Genomic DNA, 27,131 nt, shown 5'->3' with positions numbered 1-27,131 from the left:
TTACATAATATTGCACAGCAGCTATACTTCAACTAAAAAGATGTACGACTTTAATGTTATAAGTTAATAATTATTCAAAGTCTAAATAGATTTTATTCAATAAAAATATATTAAGAACTTACTACTGTGTTTTCCACCTTGTGCTAAATGTTTGGGACAAAACTGCTCCTCTGGGAATGTTCCTACTCTGGTGGGTGAGACTGTTGGGTAAGTAAATTATTCCAGGTTGCCACTGGTAAGGGTGAGAAGAGAAATATGAAAAGGGGCTATAACATTGCAGATGGTTTGACTAACTTTGAGAATTTTGTGAAAGATTCCATAAAGAAAGTTATTTTTAAGCAGGGTCTTGAGGGATGTGTAGGAGTTTGGCAAATGAAAGGGAAGGTAAGGGTAGGTTAAGTCCTCATAGCCTGTCTTCTGAGGGATCATGTCCATTGGTAGCATTTGAACAACTCTCTCCCCTCCAGACCAGATAGGCTGATTTTCCTTGTATCAATCTGTGAAAACACAGGTAATAATCCCAACTATCTCTTAATTAAATAAGAGGGGATATAGCTCTCTTACCTGAAGGAAACTTACTATGGTTAGAATTCTGCGAAGGTGAGTAAGCTTGTGGTAGCTTCAGACTCTCAATGTCCACCTAACATCACTCTCTTCTAACCATTGATGTCAACTCTGGTATTTCACCTCTAGAACGAAGAAAAGAAAAAAGGCCTGAAAAGGCATTCAGGTCTGGTGCATCTATAGTCTTTGATCATGGCAATTCTAATAGTTTTTTTCTTTTAGGTGAGTCTCACAGTTTCTGCAGAACTGGAAATTGTCTTCACCCCAGTCACCTCTTCATTGGCCAGTTCAAGTATGAGCTACAGTTGAATCACAAGTAGGGAGAAAGAGTGGAGTCAGCTACTGACTGGTCTTGGGGTGTGGGGAAAGCCGGGACTTGCCACATTGGTTCAAGTGGCAGACATGGTTGTTGCCCACCCAACCCCTTCTCCCCTCTGCCTCACCATGGAGCTCCTGTCTGGTTCAGAGAGGCAAGGAGACCCACCCAGCAGTGTACTCTGACCAGTCTGGTCTAGTCTAGGCCAATCATGCCAATCTAGTTCCTCTCTTTCAAAACTCTGGCCTTCCTTGAAGCTCAGGGTGGTGTGACCCTGTTAGGGCCAATAGTGGGGAAGTCTGCTGGTACTTTTATGGGAAAGCTATTGCTTTCCTAAGAAAACAGATGGATAGCTGGTGCCTGCCTTCATTGCTTTATCCTGCCTTGAATGCAGATGTGATGCCTGCCACTGCAGCAGCCATCTTGTGACCAAGAAGCCTGCAGAATCTTTGCTGTGACATCAGCCATCATGTTGCTGACTTAATATAACAGTTGCCTATGTCCAGACTTCTTAGCATGTGAGGAAAATAAACATCCTCCCTCTCTTAAGCTACTGTTGCCCAGGTTTTGAACCAAGCAGTCAAGCATTCACTAGGCAGCAGCGTAGTGGCCGCTTAGAATGTGATGAGGCTGGCTTGCCACACTTTGAAGGAGACAACGAGCCCAGGTGGATTTAGACAATCTAAGATCAGCATGTGTCAGCTCCCTGTGTCCCTGTCCCATAGGACTACACTAAACCCAAAGGGCCCAACGATGACTGTGACGTGAGCAGTGGGACACTGTTCCTGAGGACACCAGCTAAGCAGTTTTAGGGTCTGCGTCTGTTTCTGAAGGCAGGGAACAAGTGAAAAGTCCCATGCCTCCTGGGAACCAAGGGAACAAATGAGAAATTGCCTTGTGGCATCTCCCACAGGTAGGGCAGTGGATGGGAAACCGCTTGCTGACACTTCCTCTCAAAGCTGCCACTCTTGCTGAGTTCCTGAGAGGATGGCAGATTCACGAAGACACGTCAGGCTGCGGTGCAGCTGGGCCTTGCCTCCAAGGCCTGTGTGGGGACCTGGAAGGAGGGGACCACAGCGGGGCTGGCCCCTACACATTGCAGATAAAAGCCTTTCTGATTGCGAGAGTCCTCATCCCAAGGTAGCACGAGGGGAAGGACTTAAGCTTGTTAAAGGACACACGTTTTTCAGAGGAATAATATTTTCTGCTGATAGTTTTATCTTTCGCTGAAATATTTCCTACCATCTTACAAGACAAATTACAAGGACATTTCCCTGCATACAAAGGTAGTGTCGAAGTACATCCCCAGGCATTTGCAAGGATTGATTCCAAGGTCTTGTGTGTGTGTGTGTGTATAAACATGGGTGTGCAGGCAAAACATTAGCAGCACCGCTCACAAACCCCCAGCACACTGTATCAACCTGCTTTCTGCAGCTGACCTTCGAAGTCGTGTGTCTAATGACAGGTTCGAATTCATCCCCAGCCACACAAACTGGCTGGTCTCACTCTCATTTCTTAAGTATATCATTGCAGATGCTGAAATGTGACATTCCAATCTTAGCAAGCCTTAAAAGAAACATTTTTACAGCCATCGCCTCTTCATGCCTGAAAGAAAAGCTCAAATCACTGCGAAAGCAGAGCACAGGTAACAAGGCTTGTTCATTTGTCACCCAAACTAGCACTGCTTATTCATCTGTCACACCTACCACATCAGGAGGAGATGTTACTGTTACTCATGATTCAAAGTCTTCATAGTCTATCACCTTAACGTCCCGAAGCAGAATTTATGTTGTCTGTATATGACTCATCCTAGAGAAAAACGAGATGGGCTTATTATTGCCGAGTGGAAGAGATGCTCTTAGAGTTGGAAGGGAACTAAAGATCTGAACCTCACCCCCACCATGGTACTGTTGAAGGCAAAATAACTAACCCAAGCTGTTACCGAACCAAACTTGGGTCCATTTGCCCGCGCACAGTGAAGCCAATCTACTGACAGGTTGTGGTGACGGAAAGTGCAGTGTTTATTGCAGGGCGCCAAGCAAGAAGTCCAGGGCAGCTAGAGCTTAAAAGACCCCAACTCCCTGAAGGCTTTCGGGGAAAGGGTTTTAAAGAGGGTGAGGGAGGGGGATTACGGGGGGTGTGACCATCTTGTGGACATCCTTCTGATTGGCTGGTGGTGAGGTAATCAGGAGTCAGAGATGACCCTGGGATAAAGCTGCCTGCTGGGCTGAACCCCTTTCATTTCACAACTGGGAAGCTGGGCCGCCCTTTCCCAGGCGGGCGCGGTGGCTGAGTTGCTTCCTGGTCCCCACCCTGCCCGTACTGGCGGCACCCCTGCTCCGCACGGGTCTGTGTGCCCCATGGCTCCGCTAGAGGGCTTACTTAAACCACAGCTCATGATCTTATAGTTTAAATACGTGCTGAGTAGTGTCAACAAAAGTAATCAGTAAACAATCAATCATAAGAATAGGAAAGAGTGTTATTTGAGCCAAACTGAGGACTACCCTGGAAGTCCGCTTCCCAGATAACTCTGAGAAACTGCTCCGGAGAAGCAGGGTTTTCAGCACAGTTTTATATCTTGTCAGAACAGAGAACATTAAACAAGTCAGGGTTACATTTCTCAAAAAAAAAAAAAAAAAAAGCCAGCATGTACAGCATAGCCTTGGCCCCTGGGAAGGGAGTCTTATCATCAAAGGAGGACTAGCATTGACGTCCCAAGAAGAGGGGCATTTAATCTTTATTTTTAACGTGGACATTCTTTACTTCTGGTCAGTGTGCTCCTTTTTTTATTTTATTTTTTTAAATAATTAAAGCAGATGTACAGCGTATGTTTGGTGGGCCACAAACAGGCTATTTCAGTTAGCATCAAATTCAATTTAACTCATGGATAAGCCAGAGTGACTTCCCTGTATCTCAGTGTGTAAAAATTGTTTTTATCAGTACTATTTCTGGACCATATATTTGGGCCAGGAGGAGCTCTAGGCCTTAAACTATCAATATAAGATCCCAATAAGCAAATACCTATGTTAACAAGATTGGATTCCCAGAGAATTTGTTGGCTTAAAACATTTCTCTGAGTCCATGATTAAACACATAAGCTAAGTCACCCAAATAAGGACATTGGACAAAGAAGGCAGTGAGACACTAGAGGGAAACCCAGGAGGACTGTGCAGAGGAAGCTCAGGGTGCCCCCAGCCATTGTCTTAGCACTGGGCATGGACAGGAGGAGGCAAAGCAGGAGGCTTTCCTTTTCCTCATCCAGCTTGTGTTCTAAGAGGAGAGACACTAGACAAACCCATGTTACTTACCTGGTTTATTTCACAAACACACAATATGACTGTGTGCCACGTTCTGCTCCAAGGATTTATTTTATTTATTTTTAATTAAAAAAAAATTTTTAAAGATTTATTTTATTTATTTTTGGCTGTGTTGGGTCTTCATTGCAGTGCATGGGCTTTCTCTATTTGTGGAGAGCGGGGGCTACTCTTCTTTGTGGTGCATGGGCTTACTCAGTGCGGTGGCTCCTCTTGTTGTGGAGCACGGGCTCTAGGCACTCGGCTTCAGTAGTTGTGGCTCTCGGGCTCTAGAACACAGGCTCAGAGCTGTGGCACATAGGCTTAGTTGCTTCATGGCATGTGGGATCTTCCCGGACCAGGGATTGAACCTGTGTCCCCTGTGTTGGCAGGCGGATTCTTAACCACTGCGCCACCAGGGAAGTCCCTCTGCTTCTTTCTAAGGTGTGACTGGTTTATCATGTGACTGTTTCTATGTTCATTATTTAAGCTCCCTATTTGGATTTTTTATAGTTGTTATTAAACATTATATCTGTAGGACCCCAGGAAAATATCGTAGGCATTATCTACCCAGATAGATTAAGCAAAGTTTTCAAGTTCCCTTTACTTTGGACTCTACATTTCATCTATCAGGGTTCTCACCATGTTTACTGGTGTCTATGTTTTTATTTATATGTCTCAGTAATAAAATTGCAGAACTAAAGTGCCCAACTTTTCTTCAGTCCTCCTGTGCTTTCTGCAATTAGGAGACTCATTTTAAAAAAAAATTTTTATTATAGTTGATTTACAATGTTGTGTTAGTTTCAGGTGTACAGAAAAGTGAATCTGTTATACATACACATATATCCCCTCTTTTTTAAATTCTGTTTCCATATAAGTCATTACAGCGTATTGAGTAGAGTTCCCTGTGCTATACAGTAGGTTCTTCTTAGTTATCTATTTTATATATAGTAGTGTGTATGTGTCAATCCCAATCTCCAAATTTATTCCTCCCCTTTCCCTTACCCCCGGGTAATAGGAGAATCTTAAAATTAAAATTAAAGGTATGGTGAAAGCCTTTCTTGGCAGTGGCCTGAGCACAGCTGCAGCGGCCGGCTGCCCCAGGTAAACTTATCTCTTCACTGTTAAATGCCATACATTTTCATTAGGTGATCAATAGAAATGACATGATTGCTCAGGAACTCAACCCTGATATTTAAATTTCCTCTCCTTGACCTTAAGAAGGGAACATATCAGAGCTGTGGAGGGGGGTGACATTCATGACACTGCCACTCGGCTCTGTGATTCGACACAGATCATTCAGAGGTTAGACTACGGGCTAGTGGTGATGCCAACATGTTCTAAATGGCTATCATGGTCATTACAAAACTTGCAATGAGAATAACAAATAACATCCCGTTTTTCAAGCTGCGCCTCCATTCACCGTAGCATCACATCGTTGGTAGCTTGGGAGGGGCACCTATTCTGTGCCAGGCCCCGAACCCAAGGGTGGGAGGAGGGGAGGGGCCTCTGGGAGGATGAAGAAATAAAGACACTCAGGCGTTGGGGGAGGTAACGGGAAAAAATAAAAGTCACAGAACCTAAGTGTGTTCGTCAGGGTTCTCCACAAAAGGTTAAGCTAGGTCTTGTAGGAGAGCAAGCTGTGAACTTCGTCTTTTTAACATTTCTAGTCAATTCATAAAACTTGACTCCTAGCCTTTAGATCAAGGTATATCCATGTTTCTTAACCCCAATTTCCAGACAAAGGGGAAACCAACCAATTCAGAATCTCAAGTGGGATGTGTGCTTTACCATGTAGCTGTAAAGGTTTCTCAGAACTGTAAGAAAAGTGATCTATCCAAAGGACATTTGTGATAGCTGAGTCCATCACATTTCTGAACGTTTGGATCCAGACAAACTTCGTCATCCTTGAGACAATCTAGAGTTTTAGCAAATAAATAGTGAACCATCAGGCAAAAGCCACAGCCAATCTTCTAACTGTCAGGAGGGTCCCTGAACCAAAACTGCTACAACCTGGTTCTCCTACTCTTAAGAAATTGGTGATGACCTAGAGGGGTGGGATAGGGAGGGTGGCAGGGAGGCTCAACAGGGAGGGGATATGGGGCTATATGTATACATATAGCTGATTCACTTTGTTGTACAGCAGAAACTGGTACAGCAGTGTAAAGCAATTATACTCCAATAAAGATCTAAAGAAAAAAAAAAGAAATGTACTTAGGGAATTCCCTGGAGGTCCAGTGGTTAGGACTCTGGGGTTCAATCCCTAATCGGAGAACTAAGATCCTACAAGCCATGTAGCATGGCCAAAAATTTTTTAAAAAGAAAAAATAAAAAAAAGAAATACACTTGGGCTTCCTAGGTGGTGCAGTGGTTAAGAATCCGCCTGCCAATGTAGGGGACATGGGATCGATCCCTGCTCCAGGAAGATCCCACATGCCGCGGAGCAACTAAGCCTGTGCGCCACAACTATTGAGCCCGTGTGCTGCAACTACTGAAGACCACGTGCCTACAGCCCATGTTCCGCAACAAGAGAAGCCATGGCAATGAGGAGCCTGCGCACCACAACGAAGAGCAGCCCCCACTCACCGCAACTAAAGAAAGCCCACGCACAGCAAAAAAGACCCAACACAGCCAATAAAATAAATAAATTAATTACTTAAAAAAAAAGAAATGCACTTAAGCGGTTGGTTACTACTCCATAAAGAACTTGGACAATAATTGCCTTGCTCTCTGGCTGTATCCGCTCTTTCCTTCTCTGAATTATAGTTTCATTTTCTCACTGGCAGCCTTGCTTTTTCTTTTCAACTAATGGGACAAATTTCAGATCCTGTAGGAAGTCTTTTGCATTAAGCATGGCTATCAATGAGGTGCAGCTGCCTGACGTAGGATGATGGATGCTGGAGATCCTTTCCTCTGGTTTGAGGAGAGCCTGGCTGGAGAAATTGGTCTCAGAACTGTCCATGTTCAGGAGTCTGAGTCTCACTGGCAGAGGCATCCTCCTCTGTTACAGGTTTCCGTGGTCTCCTGTGGGAAGTGGTATACTGTCAGTTCTGCAGCCTTCTTTTCCTTTTTTTCCTTTGACACTCTCCTGGTTGTGTATGTTGCAGGCAGCTAAGAAAGGGTACTTGGTAACATGGGACCCACAGGTGCTGTATCTGGGGCTGGTCCACTGTTCAGGTACATTCCATCCTTCTCTGGCCTTTACAGATTGAAGAATTGCAGAAATATTCTTGGAGACAGTTTACTATACTTCTGATCCTCCTCTCTCCACTGCTGACAATATCTTGAATCACCGTCATCTCAGTCTCCCCCAAACACCTCTGTTTTAGGACAGTTGCATCTTCCCCTAGGTCAGTCTTGATTGTAGATCTTTTCTTAGCCTCAGTTTTGACTTTGCAGTGATATCTTCTGCAGACATAGCTTCGGACAAAGACCTCATCTGTTCTGTTTGTACAGTCCCTCCTTTAGGCTGAACTCTCTCGCTCTCTTTTTTTTTAAAGGATGAGAAAAATGAGTGCTTGGATTAGGATTTTTTTTCTTATTTTTTTTGTAAATTGAAGTATAGTTGATTTACAATTTTGTGTTAGTTTCAGGTGTATAGCAAAGTGATTCATATATATATATGTATATACATATATATATATGTATATATTCTTTTTCAGATTCTTTTCCCTTACGGGTTGTTACAAGATATTGAGTATAGTTCCCTATGCTATACAGTAGGTCCTTGTTGGTTATCTATTTTATAAATAGTAGTGTGTATCTGTTAAACCCAAACTCCTAATTTATCCCTCTCCCACTCCTTTCCCCTTTGGTAACCATAAGTTTGTTTTCTATATCTGTGGGTCTGTTCTGTTTGGTAAATAAGTTCATTTGTACCATTTCTTTTTTAGATTCCACATATAAGTAATATCGTACGGTATTTGTCTTTCTATTTCTTACTTCACTTACTATGATAATCTCTAGGTCCATCCATGTTGTTGCAAATGGCATTATTTCATTCTTTTTTATGTGGTCCAATCTTTATCAAGGTTACACACTCTTCATCTTCATAGCTCCTCTGTTTCTACTGAAACCTTACCTGGGGCTTCCCTGGTGGCACAGTGGTTAAGAATCTGCCTGCCAACGCAGAGGACATGGGTTCAATCTCTGGTCCGGGAAGATACCACGTGCCATAGAGCAATTAAGCCCATGTGCCACAACTACTGAGCCTGTGCTCTGCAACTACTGAAGCCCGAGTGCCTAGAGCCCGTGCTCTGCAACAAGAGAAGCCACTGCAATGAGAAGCCCTTGCACCGCAACAAAGAGTAGCCCCTGCTCGCCACAACTAGAGAAGGCCAACACACAGCAACGAGGACCCAACTCAGCCAAATCATAAAAATTAAAAAAAAGATAATAAAACCTTATCTGCTGCTCATTTAAGTTGAGCAGATCCCTATTTCTAGGGGCACTTTTGTCTACACTCGCCAATGTTTCACCGTGAGATACCCAGTCAGGTCTTCTAACATGGGAATATTTTCAGTGGCTGCAGTGGGACATGGACAGCAGGATAAGGACAGTGCACATTATCAAGTGGAAATAAAATAGAATCTGATGTGTGGGGTTCTCGGGGTTGGTTTCTTTTCCATTCTCCCAGACCACATAGTTAGTCTCGTCTCGGCATTCTTGGGCTCCTAGAATGCTTGCCAATCACTTCATCAGCCTTCACCATCTTCATCAGCCTGGGTGTTGTCCTATCGCAGAAAGCTGAGCCCATGTGTCTTCCCCTGTCATCCACACCTCAAGGAACCAGTAGCGCTAACAGTTGTCCATACCTGTGATAGCAGCTGTGGCTCTGAGAACCCCACGCTGTGAGACCTCAGAAAGCCACACAAGATAACCTTACTCGTTCTTTTCCTTCTTGATGTCTTTTTTTATAGGAGCAGGGTCCAAAGCGCATATCTACAACAATCACCTCCATTAGAGGGATTCTCCTAAGATTTCACACTTCACCTGTCTAAAATTGGCCTCTGGATTACCCACACCCACCCACACCTACTCCTCTCACAGTCTTTCCCATCTTAATAAATACAGTTGGCCCTCTGGACCTGCAAGTTTGTATCTGTGGATTCATCCAACTGTGAATCGAAAATATTCGGGAAAAAAAAAAATCTCAGAAAGTTCCAAAATACAAAACTTGAGTTTGCCACACTCTGACAACTATTTGCATAGCATTTACATTATATTAGGTATTTTAAGTAATCTAGTGATGATTTAAAGTGTACAGGAGGATGTGTGTAGATTATATGCAAATATTATGCCATTTTATATAAGGCATTTGAACATCCTCGGGTTTTGGTATCTGCAGGGCGGGGGTTGGGGGGCTGGGACAGACCCTCCTCCAGATAATAGGGACCATTGTAGTCCTACTCAGTTGATGAGGCCTTTAACCAGGGTTATCCTTCATTTTTCTCTTGTTCCCACCCCACATCCAACCCAGCCAGAAATCCTGTCTCCGGTCCAAACCAGTCATCTCTGGGGAGGATTTCTGTAGTAACTCCCTAGTGGTTTTCCCATTTCTATTTTTAGCATCCCCCCACCCCCAACACACACATACATAGTTTAGGCTTTAAGCTATAATCAGAGGATCCTTTTAAAAGGCAATTTGGATGCTGTCAGTCTTTTGCGACAACCCTCTAAATGCACTGACCAGCCAAAGTCCTCCCAGGGGCCTCCATGCCCTGCACGACTGTGTCTCCAGGTGTCTCTCTGATATGATTCACATGCTCAATCCCTTGTTCACTCTACCTATCACACTGGCTGGTCCTCTCACGTCCCCTGCCTGTGTCTGCTCTTGTACAAGCCTGCCCCGGGTCCTTTGCACCGGCTGTTCCAGCAGCTTGGAGCTTCTTCCTCTAGGTAGCCCAAGGCTAGCTCCTCAATTCACCTGCCTCCCTGCTCAGAGATGCCTCTCCTCTAGAGAACTCTATAACATCTCAATCCCATCATCTCATCCTTTATTTTTTATCATAACACTTATGGTGACACACTATCATATTATGTATTTTTATTCATTTATTTATTGCATCTGCCTAATAAACTAAGACCCATGTGGGCAGGGGCTCTGTTTTGTTGTCTGCAAGGTCCTCATGCTTAGACAATGCTTGGCATCATATATGTGCTTCATACAGATTTGGTGAAGGAATGGCTAGATGGGAAAATTGGAACTTAAGACAAACTGTCCTTATTTCTCTGTTTTTTTTCCCAAGGACAATTCTGCCACAGGTAAGAATAATCCAGTGTACAAATAATGGGGACATCTGTGATCAGAAATTGACTGTAATTTGAACTCAGGTCCTGTTACATCCCTTTGTGGCTCCCTGCGGACTCTTGTAATAACATTTTATAATAGTCTGCCAGATGAAATTTAAAACTATACTCTATCTAAATTCTTTCTCCCTAGTTTCTGAGTAACAGTCCCAGCCCTGATGAGGCAGAGGGTCTGCAGGAGGTGATTTACTGGAATGGCGTATATGCCAACCCAGGATTGGTACAGAGGTGTCAGTATCGTATTTGCTAAATTATGTTGCGAATGAGGACATTTCCAGGGAGTTTCAATGACAGCCTCCTCATTTACTTCCAGAGCTGCACGTCCAGCTCCAACAGCCCCTGAAACAAGCTTGGTAATATCAGGGCATAAATCACTCTTCAAGTGAGCAAAGAAAATATGTCATGACTCACATTTACCCGATGTAATAGCAAATGAAGGAGGACATTTATTATTTACATACTTTGGTTCCTTCAGTTTTTTTAATTGTTCTAGTTAAACTACAGAACTCTACCAAATGTCTTAGACTGACCTACATAGCAGAGTAGAGGAATTTGTAGTGGCAGTTAGAAAACTTAGATTTGTTTCCAGCAATGAGTAAACTTGTGGAAGCAGCTTGCTGTCCTTCTGTCCTTTATTATAGCGGAGGATAATACAGTCAAAAATTTCCAAAAATCCCATTTTCAGGAAACAACAAGTCCCACAGGCTTCCCCTTTTACAGGAAAAGAAACAGACAACTTAAAATATAAATAGAAAATATATTTATGGAACAAGATTTGACTGTGTACAAATGCATATGTAAAGAGGAAGTTTCTCTAAAATTCTGTTTTCCTGTATTTCTAAGTTTCCTGTATTTTTCCCTGCATTTTGCCCATAAATACTTATTGAGCATCTACTATGTCCCACACACTTTGCTGAATAGAGCTAAGGCTAGGCAGTGCAGAAGGCAGATAGGGATGTACACCTGTGTTACTTTTATAATTAAGTTAAAACTATATTCTCTCTGATAAAAGTACTCTAGAGTTTCATAAAAGTTTGAGGGAAAAAAATAGAAGAAGGGATTGTCAACATTTCAAGAAAAATCTTGTAAACCAACAATTCAAACAAATTGAATAGTTGAGTTGCATCCACACGGCTATGGGAGAATCAGATGGCAGAAGTTCAGAAAATACTTGCAGCTTTTGAGACTGGCCTCTGATACCCCTATGATAGTATTTATTTTAGCTCTGTGGTTTTTTGTAAATCTCTTTCACGAGGTTCTATGAACCTCGTAACCTCCCCATTGCCAGCACCAGGGCCTCCAGTGCCAAGAGCAGGGCCCAGAAGTCCAGCAGTGGTAAGGCCAGAGCTCTCACGCCTTTTGGAGGAACTGTGCATTTTTGGAAAGCAATTTGCAAGAATGCACTCTCCATCTCACATGATCTTTGTGGAAAAATTTACTTTAGGTCTGGCCTTAAAAACAGTGAAGATATTATGGGAAAAGAATTTGGAAAAGAATAGATACATGTGTATGTACAACTGAATCCCCTTGCCGTTCATCTGACACTGACACAACATTGTCAATCAACTATACTCCAATATAAAATAAAAATAATAACAAAAAATTGAAGATATTGATCATGGAGTCTCCAATTACCCTATCTATACCTTTCTCCTTCTTAAAGATAACCTCCTCTTTTAGAGGAGGTGCTTAGTTCCTGGCGCTTAGTGTGCTTTGTCCACAGGCAAACCTGCTTCTAGGGAATGAATCTGACAGTCATTCACTCCAAAGTTCAAATGTCCGATGCGACTTTCTCCTTTTCCATAGCCATCTACACTGACTCATCACTTTGATCAAGGGGAATCACGTCTGAATTTCTTTCCCATCCGTTAACTGGAGGCATACAGTGACTTTTAGCTCTGACGTTCTGTGGTTCTAAATGCATAGCAACATTAAGGGCGCAAGGAGGAGGTAACATTGTGGGTAACATTCTTTGGGGAAAACCCTATTCTCAGTTACGGTGATTTTGCTCACAAGTAACCAAACACCTAGCAGTATTTTAACCAGTAAAGTCATTTAATTACTCAGGTAACAACACCTCTAGAGGTGGGAGTTTGAAGAGTGTGTCAGCAGCTCACCATGGCTCAGCCACTGCATCAGTCTCTCTAATTGGCTTGTCTTCCCATTGTCGCTCCAGACATCATATCTTCACGAAAGTGTTCGAAGAAGGAAGAGGAAGGGGAGGGCAGAGGGCTGGACTCATGGGCCTTTCTTTCCCCCTCTGTCAGGGAGGAAACTCTTTCCCGGAGGTCCCAGCAGATCCCCTGACATCACGTTGGCCAGGACTGGGTCATTCCGCCACTTCTAATAGTAAAACGTTGACAGAGACCGATCCTGAGTTATATCCTAGGGTTAGTCATATTGATGAACTGGGAAAACTGAGATTTTGCTAGCAAGGAAGCAAGGGAAAGTGCTGCTGGAAGGCAGTCCAGCTAGGGGGTGTCCACCACAACCTTGCATCCACATCGCCAAAGAGCTGCTCTGAGCAGCTCTATGACCAGGCTTGAAAATAGCCGAGTCAGACATCGGGGCTCTTTCCAATCCCCACACTTTCCAGTTTCTTTCTTGCAAATGTTCAGGTTAAGAGGGGAGGAGGTTGTGACAGAGGACAGATAGTGATGTTCTAAATTAAAAGAGAAATGAGATGTTGTAGCATGGTGTTCAACTTTCCTGTTCTTACATGGTCTCATATTTTTAATTCTTTAACTTGAATTTGTTCTGCTAACCATCTTCTTCAATCGGATCTGCAAACTTGCTAGAAAAAGCAATAGTTTTTTTTTTTTTTTTTTTTGGTGGGGTTACTCTCACCAAAATGTTCCAGAGATGATTATATTCAGTTTTATTTTCAAAATCTCCACTTATCAAAGGCTAGAAAGCTAAGAAAACAGATGATTTGATCTAAGGCTTCTTTTGTTGTAGGCAAGCTAATGTTTTAAACATCATGCCAAATTTGATTTGAAATTTTAAAATTGTTGTTTTCCCAGGCTGAGCTTGGGGTACTATCGAAATTCTCAGACAGTCTTCCCCAGGGGAAACTAAAATTTGTGCATGAGGGCTAATTCAAGAAAAATAAGAATGTTTAAAGGACACATTTTTCCCCAATAAAAATAAAAATAGTTTTATTGATCCCAACGGGAAAAAAAGCCTCTAATTTTAGGACATATGGTACCTATTGCATTCAATAGAAGAATATTAGTTTACAAGTTCTCTCTTCTTTTCTAGCTATTAAAGTACTGATATATTAATATCACTGTAAAAAAGCAAACAGATTCATCTTTCTAATTTTTCAGCTTTTGTAAATCAATAGAATTTGAGTTCATGAAATTTGTTTATATACATTATTTCATGTTATCTTTCAATTAACCTTCCAAAAATATTATTATTTTTCCCATTTAAAGAGGAGAAAACTGATTCAAAAAAATAACTTTCCTAAGGTCACAGAATATTGGCCATGGAGTTAAGGCTAAAATGAGATTGTTATACACATTGCAACTCTTTTTTTTTTAAGCTCTTTATTGGAGTATAATTGCTTCACACTGTTGTACCAGTTTCTGCTGTACAGCAAAGTGAATCAGCTGCATTTGTACATATATGCCCATATCCCCTCCCTGCCACCCTCCCTACCTCACCCCTCTAGGTCATCACCCATCATCGAGTTGTTCTCCCTGTGTTATGCAGCAGCCTCCCACTAGCTGTCTATTTTTCATTTGGTAGTGTATATATGTCAATGCCACTCTCTCACTACGTCCCTGCTTCCCCTTTGCTCTACTCCCCCCCATCCTGATGTCCCTTCTCTACATCTGCATCCCATTGCAACTCTTACCAGTGCCTATCCTATGTCAAGCACCATCTCACACTGGAAACAATAAAATAATAATAATCAGATCTCACATTTATTGAACACTAGGTGTCAGGCCCTGTCCTAAATATTTACATGCATTACTTCATTTAATCCTCTCAAAAAATCTGTGAAATAGGAATTATTAAAATTTCCATTTTGCATACATGGAAACAGAGGTCTAGAGGCTTGGATAGGGTCATACTGCTAGAATGGGGAGTTCTTGGCTCCTAATCATGTAACAAGCACAGACTTCTCTGTGCGCAGGTTGCAGGAGCTGGTCACGGGTGATCTGTGCAGGCCATACCTGGGAGCACTGGCTGCTGTGATACACGGCTGCTCTTTGAAGCGCTGCTGCATTTTTTTCATGACTCTCCAGTTGCCATGTTGCAAACTTCTCCAACTCAAAGAAGTTGAAGCAAAAAGGATGTCTTTGACTCGTGGACTCCAAGTGAGGACTGAACAACCAAACCACCTGTCACGAGAACAGGGATGCTGCAGGGCTCAGGCACCTCTGGAACCAGGAACTTCAGTGCTGACTGAGTGTTTGCCATCTCTTACCTTTCTTTCCTTGTGCATTGGCTTCATTCTTTTTCACTATCAATGGCTTTTTTCAAATGGTAGGAATCTCAGTCACCAATAGCTCACAAAATTCATCTTTTGACTTTCACCAACAGAGGAGGTGTTAACTCTCTTGGGCCTAGTTGGAAAAAATTCCACAGTAGAGCTCTGATTGGCCACCCTTATGTAAGAAGCCACCGCTGCACCAATCAAATGTAGTCAAGGAGACACATCCTGTAAGAACATGTAAGAACTGACATGTAGAGTTGTGCAGTTTGTGTATTTCACAAAGGTGCGTACCTGGGGGACATGTGGGGACTGAAATCAAGCCAATACTCTGCTCACCAAGCCATGCAGCCTGGAGTAGAAATCTTCCCAAAGGAAAGGATGCCCTCTGTTTCTTTGAGACGCTGGGGCTTGCCAAGCTGGGCATCCATGGGACTGAGTCTTTTTTATAAATTGAGGTATAATTGACATATTATATTAGTTTCAGGTACACAGCATAGGGATTTGATATTTACATATCTCATGAAATGATCATCTTAGTAAGTCTACTTACTATTTGTTATAGCTACAAATTTTTTTCTTGTGATGACAATTTTTAAGATCTACTCTCTTAGCAACTTTGATATACAAAACTGTATTAGTATTATAGTCCCCATGCTGTACACTGCATCCCCAGGACTTAATTATTCTATAACTGGAAGTTTGTACCTTAAAACCCCTTTACCCATTTCACCCATCCCCCACTCCCTCCTCTGGCAACCACCAATCTGATCCCTTTTTTTCACACCACAGCATTGATTAGGTTTATGGTTGCCTTGTGTAAAATATGATAGCTTCTGAGGAAATACTGTATTTGTAGATGGAAGAAGAAAAGAGAAGTATTAATTTCTGAAAAAGAGGAGATACTCAAGCAAACAATCAGGAGGCGTTTAAGCCATTGGCTGTACTCTAACATTTCTTGCTTAGAACAAGTGGAAATAGAAAGAGTTTCCTATTTCTATTTCATGTAAATTTTTAAAAAACAATTCCACAATTAAGTCATGAAAAAATGATAAATAGGGGCTGTGATGTGAGCAAAACCCAGCTGCCATTTCAAGGTCTAAGAGCCCCTTGAGGAGTGGCTTGTTACTTTCCCAGGCAAATATACATCCCCTCTTTGAGGATTCAGAACTTTTCTCACAGTGGATTTCAATTAAACAATTTCATGGTTTTTATGTGAAAAGACAGTCTGACATCTCATAGAGATGCCTGATAGTCTGATAGTCTCTGCTAGCAAAGTGCTACAGAAAGCAGCTCTGGTTACGTTAGAATGATATTTTTAGCACCAGGTTTGTGAAGCTGTAAAAGTTTTTTTTTTTTTTTAAACAAAAGTTAAGTGATTTCTCAAGGGTCAGAGCAAGGTTTTCTCAGGAATACAGTCATCCCACCTCTCCCCAGCAGGCCCAGCATGTTCTCTAAAGCCCTGGGCCATGTGGAGGTAGTAAGATTAGGCATGTGTCTAACAATGGGAAGAAAGAGCCTGAGCCCGGGAGTGTGACCAGCCTGCCTGGTTCAGGCAGGCCAATCCCCAAAGCACCACGCCAAGGGCCCATGTATTTATTCTGGGATGACCAATTCCCAGCCTATTCATAATCTTCTTCCCAGATACGATCTCAAGAGTGTGAGCTTTGCCATCATCACCAGGAAGAGTGCAGCAGGGGAAGAATCTGATATTTCAAGGCTGGAATAACAGACCAGCAATTTCATTTGCTGCAGTGTCTCCCTGCTAAGCAGATTCCGAATTTTAGACTCTCCATAGCTGCTTCCATTTTCCTTGGCCCCTTATTGTTCTTTGTTTTTTTTTTTTCTCCAGTTACTCTTCTTTGAGAGCCTAGACTCAGGTATCTTTTTGATGTCCCCACACCTTCCTGCTCTTCCCTCCTGCTTCCTCTTGCCTAGGGGTCTTTCTTTGTTGGATTAAGTAGCCAGGACCTAGAGAAATGAATATCCGTGGAGCATCAGAGGAGAACATTGTACCAAAGCCACTCAGGGCAAGGATGGGTGGTACCCACTGACATGATTCTCCTTCTTGCATTCCTTTCTCTTATGTCTCTATTTGCCTCTGAAACTTCACTCACCCTCTCTTCTCTGCTTATTCTTTTATCACTGTTTCTTCATCTTCTCTACCTACGACTAAAAAGTGCTTACAGAATTTCTTTTGTCAAGAAAGCTAACAGCCTGCTCAGTACATTTCAAATTTGCTTATCGTTTGCTCAGTTAAAACCATATACCCTTCAGCAAGGGACTCAAGAGATTTTCTGGGGAATGTGTGGGGTCCATGGCAACCTTCAGGCTGCACACGCACTCTCATTCTGCCACCTTTCTTGTGTGGAATCCTTTGGACCAGCAGAAGTCATGTATACCACTGCTGGTTGGGAAGGGGGTGGTTTTAAGTGTCTGGAAAGAGGACGACTTTACGCAGAGGCCACACAATGCACATGTATGCATTAAATATGTAGATAAATAAGAAATAAACATTTCCTGTTTTATGCCACTGAGGTTCTCGGGCTGTTTGTTACTGCAGTTAATGTTGCAGCCTAGCTGTTACAGAACAGACCTGATGACAACCAGGCAGACAGAATGATGTTTCCTACTGAGTAACCCTCATGCAAAATTTCCATTTGCAGCATGAAATTGCAGCTTGCAACTCAATGACGTCAGGAAAGTGGGCCAGTGACAGAGGCTACTTCTGGTGCTTATCGTCTTTAGTTTTACTTATGCTTCAGACAGGAAAGAACAACACCAAATCAAGGAAGAATTGCTCTGGGATATCTTGTCCCCATTTCCTGTTCTCCAGCCCTCAGCAGAGCCTGGTGTTCATTCCTGGTGTCCCCCGGGGACAGGGCACTGCTCTCTCCTTTATCAGTTCTGTGCCTGTTATGCTCACCCAATACACTCATCTCAATATCAGAAGGGCTCCAGGAATTCCCTACCTTAGACTCCCTAGCCCCAAGAGAGAAGGAAAAATTTCTCTCCTAAGTGGCTTACAAAATCCTTCTTTCTTTTTTTAAATTTTTATTAATTATTTATTTATTTATTTTTAGTTGCATTGGGTTTCTGTTGCTTCACACGGGCTTTCTCTAGTTGCGGAGAGCAGGGGCTACTCTTCGTTGCGGTGTGTGGGCTTCTTATTGCAGTGGCTTCTCTTGCTGTGGAACACAGGCTCTAGGCACTCCAGCTTTAGTAGTTGTAGCACTCGAGCTCAGTAGTTGTGGCACACAGGCTTAGTTGCACCGTGGCATGTGGGATCTTCCTTGACCAGGGCTCAAATCTGTGTCCCCTGCATTGGCAAGTGGATTTGTAACCGCTGCGCCACAAGGGAAGTCTCAAAAATCCTTATTTCTTATCCCAGGCCTGGTTATTTCCCAAGATGACTGATTCTGGGAGCTGCTTCTCCTTTTGAGGAAACCCCATGCTCACCTACACGTACCATGATCTGGTCTATGGCTCCAAAAAGACCATCATACAATCATTCTGGAAAGGATAAAACAGGCTCTGCTGTGGTAACAAACAACCCAAGACTTCAGAAGGATGGCTCAGCATTCTGAAAAGGTCTTTTGTGTGGTCTGTGTACTGGTATTCAGGAAAACTTTTGATTGTGTTTCTAAAGTGTGTATTTTTTAGAATTAATTGAAATTTAGCAATCCCAGATCTTTCCTATTTCTTGTCTGGAAACATTCTATTCCTTTAAGTGTCAATTTCTCTGTGAAGGCTTCACTGACGCTGGGCAGAGTGAATCTCTCCATTCTGCTAATTTCACAGCACAGTCCTCCATATCTTCATGACAAAATTACCATTTTATATTGTGATTTGTTATTTTTTATGTCTCTCTCCCGTTACTTGAAGATACCTTCCTGAGGACAAGAATTAGGTATATTATTCCTGTGTCTCTCCTAGTGCCCAGCATGGTGCTTGAGACATAGGAAGAATACCATACATGTCAACCATGTGGATGAGGGACATCGAAAGGCATCATCTTTTCTCCATTCGTTCTTTGGCTGTGCATGTGTGTTTCTGTGTTGTGGGGGTATGGAATACAGTTACGTCCATGCAGCATCATGTATAAAGGGATGTGTCCAAAAGGGTCTATAGTGAACCTGTGAAAATAGTCCATGGGTTGAAATATACAAAAGTCTTGAGAACTATTTATGCAGGCAATCACATCCTGAACAGGAAGCGTGAGATGATTTTTGCCAAACAAGGCTTCCCATACTCTGTAGTAATAACCCCATGTTTACCCCTGCACCATTGTTTTTATATTTATTTTTTTTAATATTTCTTTTGATGTGGACCATTTTTTAAGCATCTTTATTGAATTTGTTACAATACTGCTTCTGTTTTATATTTTGTTTTTTTTTTGACCACAAGGCATGTAGGATCCTAGCTCCCAACCAGGGACCGAACGCTCACTCCCTGCATTGGAAGGTGAAGTCTTAACCACTGGACTGCCAGGGACGTCCCTGCCTTTATATTTAAAATCAGAACTTTAAAATACATCTTCTTTTTTCCTTGAAGTCACGTAATACACTGGAGTATCCTTAAACTGGTAGCTTGCGATATTTTTAGTAGAAAATAAAGGAAATGGTCATTTTTTTTCCTGGTAGGGACTTTTAAGTCCACATAATAAATCAACACTTAAAACACATTTCTTCAACTGAGTTCTCCTTTTATGGTTTCACCTCTCTCTGTCTCTCTTTTTTTGTGAGATGAGCATGGTAACCGTTGAAAAACAACAAGAAAAAGAGGGAGTGGCAGATTATAGCTGAGTTATTACAGAATTGCATTGCTACATCTTTTCCCCTATTATAGACAATGATATTTTGTCATTTGTTAACTCCCTGCAAATATCCTTTTTTCCCCACAAGTCAAAAATGTCTTCTTTAGGGCATACAGGATAAGTTGTAATAACACATTTGATAGCTCTAAATAATTCTCTGCTATCAGTGTACACAGTGAATGTTATTAATGGGAGACTCTTTACATGGGCCCTGAAAATAGCCAATAACTCAACTTGGCAGCATTTTGATAACTACAGCCTTCAATTTAACATGAAGAAATATTGGATTCAGTTTAGAAGTTTCAAAAGCAATGAATACAGATGATGAAATCTCTTCTTTCAGGCAAAGAGACTGCAAATTATTATACACAGACACTTATTTCTAAGAATGTCATTTCAATTTACTTCTCTGTTGCCTGATGTTAGAAGTATTTGTCCAGGAATTGGATGAGAATTTAATCATCATTTCAGAGCTCCAGGCCCATCTCAGGGACAAACTGAACATCTTATCAGCAATTGAGCAGCAATGCTACTTAGCCCTTTCCTACACATTCTTATCTGCTTTTTCTTCTTACCTTCCAAGTTTATTTTTTTTTAATTTTTATTGGCGTATAGTTGATTTACCATGTTGTGTTAGTTTCTGTTGTACAGCAGAGTGAATTGGTTATACATATACATATATCTACTCTTTTTTAGATTCTTTTCCCATATAGGTCATTACAGAGTATTGAGTGGAGTTCCCTGTGCTATACAGTAGGTCCTTATTAGTTATATATTTTGTATATAGTAGTGTGTCCAAGTTTATTTCTAAACATCCCCAGAATTAGTTCCCTTTCAGGTGGGAATTAACTGTGATGTTGGGGTAGTTGTCACCTGGGGTGGCTTGTCTCTCCTCCCATCCTTATTCCCTTTAAGACTCAGATGAGGCCTCCTTCATCTAAAAACTCCTTTCTTCCCCTCCAGACACTCTCAGTCTGTGCAAACGAGAAGAAACAGATATCCTAAGGTAGCCTAGCATCGAGCTGCTGGCAGGAAGGACTGCAAGGCCATCTGTCACCTGGAATGGGCAAACTTCCATGACCAGGATGCTCTCCTTACCAGCAAGGCCATTCCTTAGACTAGAAGGCCATCCAGTTCCCATTGCCGTGCCATTGGTAGGTGCCACCTGCTCCCTCCCAACCTGATCAGATGCAGAGGATATGGGGTCTTGCTCCCAAAGTCCAACTGATGCTTCTCCAAGGCGTGGTCAAAGTTAAGGGACCACATGCATTTTAATGCTCCCTTCCCATAAGATTCCCCAATAACCTACAAGAGTGGGTACCAAGTATTGTTTTGTGTATGGGGTTCATCCCACATCTGCCTTAATACTCGGTTTCCCTTCTCCGTGCTCCCAAGCTCCTCCTACTTCTCTCCCATACCAGTCTCTAGTACCACCATCTATGTGCTCCTCTAGTGATGTATTAGGTCATGGGCTCCCTGAGGGCAGGTACTTCATCCTTTACTTCATTGTATCCAGAGAGCCTAGCATGGTGATAGAAAGTACTCAATAAATATCGTTAAATACAGGGCTCAATTGTCAAAAATTGTAAACAACAAGATCAGAGGAACATCGGCTTGGGTACTTCTTTTCTACATTTTATGGATTTCTTGCATCTACTTCTTTATTTTCAAAAATTTTATTGGTTTATAGTTGATTTACCATGTTGTGTTAGTTTCAGGCTTACAGTAAAATGAATCAGTTTTAGATATACATATACCCACTTTTTTTAAAGATTCTTTCCCATGTAGTAGAGTTACCTATGCTATACTTATTACTTATTTTATATATAGTAGTATGTATATGTCAATCCCAACCTTCCAATTTCTCTCTCCCCCTCTTCCCCCATGGTAACTATAAATTCGTTTTCTACCTCTGTGACTCTTTCTAATGGGATTTTATTTTGTCTCTAAGAGCTCTGTGGTAAAAAGCAGACTTGCTCTTGGAGATGATACATTGTAGCAAGGACCAGTGATATGGTAAATGTTTATCAATGTAGTTGATTTCAAGCCACCAGCATGTTAGCACTGAGGGCAGCCTTGGGAAGAGAGGCCCAGGAGCACAACCATTCTGTAGTACCATTATATAGCTACAATGTAAGAAAATGACCTCAAGAGCCTACATAACAGTAAAATGTAGCGAAATACTTAGGAAGTGGAGGGGTTTGAGTGTTTACTACCTTTGTTTTAATATAATTTATTTAATTGCATTTTAATATAATTTTTAATGACAACTGTAACAATTGACTGGCAAAATTCCTGATCATTTACTAATTTTTTCTCATGATACTATAGGAGCTGACTTCAGACACCACTGGATAGGACGATTTTCTCAACCTGCCCGCAGTACCCAAAGCTTCCCCATCCAGCCTTGAGCCTATGCAGGATCAGTTCAACCACTTCTTTCCTAGTATCTTCAACCAGGAACATCTGTTGCTCGTTTGGAACAACTAGCTGTTTTGGATAGTGGCAGAAAAGTACAAAGATTTGTCAGAAAGAGTAGATAGACCAGAAAGAAGATTGGTACATTGTTTAACTCCTCAAAACCTGAAACTTTTACTCAGTATCTTGATTTGCAGGTGAAGAGCTTGCTTCAATTTCATATTCTTGTATTTGGCTCCATCAGCCATTTCTGTGCCTCACTGCCTCCCAAGTCCAGCTTGATTTCTGTCACTCATTTTCTGGCCTATATTCTATGTCTCCTTCTTAATCTTCTTGATTGTGCAAAAAACCTTTGAAATCCCACTTTATACCAGAATTGTCTCTCTCTCTCTTTTTTGGCTGCATTGGTCCTCATTGCTGTGTGTGGGCTTTCTCTAGTTACAGAGAGCGGGCGCCACTCTTCCTTGCGGTGCATGAGCTTCTCAGTGCGGTGGCTTCTCTTGTTGCTGATCATGGGCTCTAGGTACACAGGCTTCAGTATTTGCAGCTCACAGGCTAGCAAACATAAACAGGCCAGTCTTGCCCCATCTATATTCCTAGCCCCAGTGTCATTAAGGATGGACCATCTTGTTACACTTACTCTTCAAAAGTAATCCAAAACAGCATGTGTGTTTCATTTGGCCCATCAACCAGATGAACCCGAAAAGAAAACAAAACTGTTATAAAATACCAAAGTAATTAATAACTTCTGGTGCTGAGAGGCAACTTTTTGTCTGATGGGATGAAGAGAAGGAGCAACACCTGTTACATATTCACACAGATCTTGATCCTCATCTCTCACAACTGCTATGTTGCCACACAACTGATGGCAAATGTTTTTCAATGACAGGTTGCAATTGTCCAGAACATATTTTACTGGTTGAAGGAACTCACAAATAGATGATTTTCATTTGGCAAAAAATACAATAATACAATAGTACAATACAATACAATAGCTCATACAATAAAACCGCTCATAGGATTTCCTTTCACAACACTTGTGCATTGTTATTACCAAGTGACCAGGGTAGAATCTACAGTAATGAAGTGGTAGGTGGTGTCTGGTCTACCACTTCATTTTGTACATGTTCTTCCATTATTTCAATTATTTTTTTGTAAAATGTTTGAATAAATAAGTCACGTTTGTTTTTTCACTTTGACATTTTTCCAAGTCCTGATGCAACAATGAATTAAATTCAATAATTAAATGATTTTCATTAAATGTCTATCATTTAAGAACTTCACTTTTCTTTATGACCCTTGAAGGATAAAACTCTTTCACTTAAAATTTAACAACTGTAACTACTTTTTAGCATTCCAGGAAAAATACTGAATTGTCTTTGTTCTTTAAGACCCTGGTCCAGGGTTTTGTTTTGGTTTCTTTGACTTGTATATAAAACAAGTAACCACAGCCTCCTTGTAGTCTGTGTCATCTCCAGGACTTGAGAATTCTCAATATGGTCATTCAGACTGAGTACTCGTCTTGTGTCAGTTGTGTCTGTCTCACTGAAAACAGTTACAAACAATTAATGCAATTTTAGTGCTGGGCTAGGCTAGCCTGCATCTCAAAATAACTTAATCCATTTTTTTCTTCTCAAAATATCTGTTTGAGACTCATTTTCTTTAATTTAATTAATTTATTTAGTTTATGTATTTGGCTACATTGGGTCTTCGTTGCTGCATGCAGGCTTTCTCTAGTTGCAAGAGCAGGGGCTACTCTTAAGGTGTGGTTCAAGGGCTTCTCATTGTGGTGGCTTCTCTTGTTGCAGAGCACGGGCTCTAGGGCACACGGGCTTCAGTAGTTGTGGCTCATGGGTTCTAAAAAACAGGCTTAGTAGTTGTGGGACACAGGCTTAGTTACTCCGTGGCATGTGGGATCTTCCTGGGCCAGGAATCGAACTTGTGTCCCCTTGCACTGGCAGGCAGATTCTTAACCACTGCACCACAGGGGAAGCCCCCAGATTTGCCTCTTGACTTCTGGATGAAGACGATGATTCCACCACCACTATTTCACTCCTTCCACCCCCACCGACCAAATAAAATTTGCTTTTTTGTTTAAGACAAACAAACAGAAAAACTCTTCTATGGGCCTTGATTTGGTGAATATCTTACGAATATGTATTGACTATTTGCATTGCCCTATTCTTTTACAAGTCCCTTTTAGACTGCCTATTCTTGATGAGAAGTGCTCAGAAATCATACCCATTTCGTTTTCTTTGCGTCTCACTTAGCAAGGAATCATGAACAGCTTTCTAAATGCCCTTTCATAGTTTCAAGATGGGGACATTAGTGATGAACGGATTGACAGGTGTAGAATCATGCTTGTGAGTGGTAGGCTATGAAACGATCAATCTATCCTAGGACAGGATCCCTCATTAAAGAGTAAGTCACGGTGATGACAAGAATGCTTTCACATTTCTGGCAGTCTCCATGTCTTAGCACATTATGCCTGGACCACAGCCTATGCAGAAACGGTGCCAAGACCTGCTCTCAAAAATCCGCAATCATTGTGTCTTTCTTTAAATGTCTTCTAAGTTATGAATATATAACGCATAAACAAATTCGCACTATTTTGTGCATTGAGTAATGAAACAATATTTCTGTTGCCTTATCCTCAAAAACAGAAACAACTGTTAGCTTTTATTTCTAAATGTTTAATTCATCACCACAACCATCATCATCTGGACTACAGATGGCAGACATACTTTCTGGAACTCTATTTCGAAGTAAACAGCACTTCCTTGAACAGTTCTGTAGAGAGAATATACAGTATTTATATTCCTCTCAGCTCTTCTCCGCATTTCGCCCAAGTTTACAAGCATATTTGGGATGTGAATGATCTCATTAAAGAAGAAGTGTATTCTGTCAAATTGGGTTAAGGAGAAAACCTAAACTGACGACTAAAGGAAAAATCCTTAAAGAGATTCTTTTGGTTGGGTTTGGGTTTTTTGTTTGTTTAATTTGCATATAGCTTACTCAGTCTTTTTGTAAGGGCACAGTTATCATTTCCAGTCTTATTTTCTTTGCTCATAAATACCTGACCAGACATAGTTCACTTAATTAGCAGCTCTCTAAGTCAATTGAGTTTGCTGCCTTAGAGGACAGACACCAGAGGCCAGAAACTCCAGAGCTGGCTGGCAAGTCTGCAGGAGTACGTAATCATGCATTTGGGCTAAAGAAATAGAACAGACCGAAATGCAAATAACAGCAGCAGAGACTGAGCCACTGGGGACAGGAGAGGGGGTGAACAGAAGGTGAGTATTCCTCTGTCTTCTGTATCGGAAAAGCCGGCTTTAGATATATTAATGAACCCCGGTGATATGCACAGATCCAGTGAGCTCAAAACTCAGAGCAGGCAGATGTTAGCAAAGCCAGCTTATTGGAATTTCTGGAACCAGTAATCTCAGCCATTTGACATGAGCCTCTGGTCACTGGAAGCATGAAACATATACACCAAAATTTTAAAGAAAAATAAAATAAATAAAATGAAATCGATGGAAACCACCAAATTACTGAGTTCACTGTGTTTCAGGAATTTACACCTCTCTGTATCATGAGTACTAAAGTTTTATTTCTGAGGTTTGCTGCTAACAAGGTTGATTTCTGGGCTGCAAGATAATTGGAGCAAAGGATGTCGGGGATCCTACTGAATGAGCTGGCTGTCTGCTTTTAGAAAGCAATTCCATATTTTGTACAGTGGAGATTAAAGTGAGACAGGTGCATTGGGGGCCTGAAATGCTTATGACTGCTAATTACAGATTTTGATCAGCATTTTATACCCTTCTCTATATTTCTTTACTCCTAGGTGGATCTGATACTTGACCAAAAGAGTAACCAGAGGGAAAATTAATATATTTTGAAAGATAGATAGCACCACCTTAATTACCACCTGCAGTAAACAGTCAAATGTTGCTGTATGTTACCCTTTCTCGTGTTGGCCCCCCAAAGCATCCTAATTAGACAGCTCAAGCTCTGCTTCTGACTCAGTGAATTTCACAAACCTGACTTCATTTATTTAAGCACCTGCTCTGGGAAAAGCACAAATCTAGGTAGCAAAAGCAACAAACTACAAAAGTTTGAGCAGAAAAAGGAAAAAGAAGTGTAGAAAAACAAATTATACTCTGTGATTTTGCAAAGAATTAAGTGTGGCTGTGTACTCCTGGCCTTGGAGCAAGGCTAGAACCACAAGTCCTTTTGTTTGGCCCACTTGTTTTTCTTTTTAAAAATTGATTCAGTATCTTACAATTAGGAGAATACATACACACACACAACACTCAAATTTTTATATTTTTATATTCTCTTGAAAAATCAGAAAGTCTGGGCCAGTATTACCAGAGGGCCTCAATCCCCTGGGTCTGAATAGTGATCCGTAGATGGCCTTGAACTCTCCAATTCAAGACAGTCTCCCCAGTCCCTAGGGAGTAAACGATGGGTCCCATTACAACCATGGCTCCCTCCATTTATTCTCCCTGCCTGGACAAGGAGATATTTGGGTCTCTGTCTTTGAATTCCTCATAGAAGTTGCCTTAGAGCCTCTACTAAAACTGTGTGACTCTGAGCAAATCATGTATCCTCTCTCTCCTCTGTTTCCTCATGTCTAAAACAGAAATGATAATGGTACACTTACCTCATAGTGTTGAAGTGAAGAGTATACAACCCTGGAAAAGTGCTATACATGTGTGAGCTACTGTTGTTAATGTATTATTAAATAAGTATATAATTATATAATTAATTAATTGTTAATTGATTGATCTATAACCATTGTCATATAATAAATAATTATTAATTCTACCTGATTTTTCTTCATTGTATAATATCATCAGGAATATGTCAAGAGTAATCAAGAAACTATAATTTACAGATGTACCTTGCTGGTGGGATCAGAAGCAGATTTCCTATGAAATTAACAAAATGTCAGAGCCCCTCACTTTT

General features: G+C 41.4%; 1 pseudogene; it reads right to left on the bottom strand.

Annotated features, from left to right (window-relative positions):
* Positions 1-1,833: 1,833 nt before the first annotated feature.
* The window catches only part of LOC130854912 (parafibromin-like), a 54,229-nt pseudogene continuing 28,931 nt past the window's right edge, over positions 1,834-27,131 (bottom strand).

The sequence above is a fragment of the Hippopotamus amphibius genome, chromosome 6 (genome assembly GCF_030028045.1).
Source record: "Hippopotamus amphibius kiboko isolate mHipAmp2 chromosome 6, mHipAmp2.hap2, whole genome shotgun sequence".
NCBI classification, from domain to species: domain Eukaryota; kingdom Metazoa; phylum Chordata; class Mammalia; order Artiodactyla; family Hippopotamidae; genus Hippopotamus; species Hippopotamus amphibius.
This window is presented reverse-complemented; position numbering and strand designations above follow the sequence as displayed.